At 39.1% G+C, this 1,975-nt stretch overlaps 1 protein-coding gene across 1 annotated transcript in view; it reads left to right on the plus strand.

Annotated features, from left to right (window-relative positions):
• The first annotated feature begins 1,230 nt into the window (after positions 1 to 1,230).
• LOC109543968 (paired mesoderm homeobox protein 2) overlaps positions 1,231 to 1,975 on the plus strand; it is a 3,696-nt gene continuing 2,951 nt past the window's right edge. The window contains exon 1 of the mRNA XM_019913927.2: positions 1,231 to 1,503. The gene's annotated coding sequence lies outside the window, so the exon portion shown is untranslated. The remainder of the gene's footprint in view (positions 1,504 to 1,975) is intronic.

The raw sequence follows: 1,975 nt of genomic DNA on the forward strand, positions 1-1,975 counted from the left end.
TTGCAAAATCCACTTGAACATGACGCTGCTTTTTTCGAAGTTTCTCAAGAACCATTCGAGCCAGAGAATTCGTTTTGGCATCGTTGGATAGAGACCCCCCTGGATCCGCCCTTGGGAAGAAATCTGGCAAGAATTTTCTATTGTGGTTTCAAATAAAGACCACTTTTTAGTAACAAACGGTTCAAAAGCGCTCAAAAAACGCTGACTTTAATAAAGTTATACACTTTTATGCGGAAACTCAATCTCGTGTTGCAAAAGCCAATAAATAAAGTTTGCAATGTTTTAAGCGGAAGCTGAAAATCTCCCGATAATCTTCCTTTAAATTTTTTTTCAGAATAATCTTCCATTTCCTATTTTAACATTCAAAAGCGGGCCAAAACCGCATTTTGAAACGATGGCAAAAAGTACAATTTGAAAGGTTTAAAACTCCTTTAATCCCTCAGGAAGCCTCTCCAGTTGTTAAAGAAGACTTTACAAGGAGCGGGTTCATAACGTTCAGTTATTGTTGGAAAATTCCTCATTAGACTTTACCAGTAGCTGAAACTGGTGAGTTTGTCGGCAAAAATGCAACGTTTCATTTGGAAACAGTAGTTTGAAAATGTACTCAAAGAAAAGTTGCCCCCATTTGTAACTATCGTCTTCAATGCCTTCTGAAAGAGATCACAGGGCGATTGGTGGCTGTTAGGCACTAGATTGCAACAATAAGACTAATGGTCACACCCTGTAAAAGTGCGGAACTGAACCAGATTTAACAAGCAAAACTTGTAAATCGAAAATCTTACTTTCAAAAGAACTGCATACAAAAGATTCGGTCGCTATCCCGGTCGAGCATCTGTCGGAATCCCGAATCAAACACACGTTTGCTGTCTTCGGGACCCTTTTGTTTCCCATTTTACCTTTATTCTTTTGTACGGCGGGGTTCCTTTTCTTCCTGGTTGCTACCATGAAAACAATCGATGTGGAACGGCCCTGACACTCAAACCGTTAAAAATCCACAGACAAGTTCGGTGCGAATCTACCAGATTCTGGATTTTCGCAAACTGAAAAACTGTGCATTTGTGCAAAAACTCCAATTTTAAAGCCATCGAATGAATGGAAAAATAGGTTCGGTCTTCTGGCCTGCTCGCGCTCATAGTGAGCGCGTCCATAATTTACATTTCTGTCCAGATTCCATCCAAAGTCAAGCCAGACTCCGCCTAAAAACTCAGCTAAGTAGTGGTGGGGCTGCAGGTTCGCCTCCTCTTTCACAAAAATCTTTCAGCAAATTGCAGCCTGAAAAACACCCAGGGTTTCAGTTTAAGTAGCGCCGGCCCCCTTAAGTAATCGAATTAAGTGCGGAAAAACATCGCAAAATACGTCCAATTAAAACCGCATTGCTTACACTTATTAATCACGACCTAAGTGTTAATCTGCATTAGTTAGTTGCTTTGATCAATCGAGAACAGCCTCAAATTTGCGTTTTATTGCTGTTAAGTGCCTGAAAGTGTTGGAGGGATTTCAAAGGTAAATGAGCACAACAACTTCATTCGTTTAGCTGCATTTTTTATTTCAACGAATTTATATTCACAGTCAGTCGAAGGGTCAGAAGTTCCGAACGTACAGTTAGTCACAGTTTTTCAGTTATAACGAGCAGACGGGATTTTGCACTTTTTTTTTCTATTTTATACCAACAGTTTTTCAAGGTTTTTTCTTGTCCTCAAACCCGGCACTGCTTAAAGCGCTGCAGACCTGCAGATTTTAAATTTTTTAAACCTTGAAATGTGTAAATTTCCATTTTTTGTTGCCTCGGTTCTCTTAACGAAAAACAGTATTTTAAACTGAACAGGGTGTGCCCAAATATAATATGGACAAACAACGTTCTTCTGTAAAACGCGCTTTAAACTATCGTTAAACGAAAAATCAATATTCTCAGTTCTAAAGACTTCATTTGAAACAAACAAAGACCATTCTTGTGCGATTTTTTTAGCTTCCACAT

This window comes from Dendroctonus ponderosae, unplaced genomic scaffold (assembly GCF_020466585.1).
Source record: "Dendroctonus ponderosae isolate FM_Combo_2020 unplaced genomic scaffold, Dpon_F_20191213v2 Dpon_F_20191213_7, whole genome shotgun sequence".
In the NCBI taxonomy this organism is placed as follows: domain Eukaryota; kingdom Metazoa; phylum Arthropoda; class Insecta; order Coleoptera; family Curculionidae; genus Dendroctonus; species Dendroctonus ponderosae.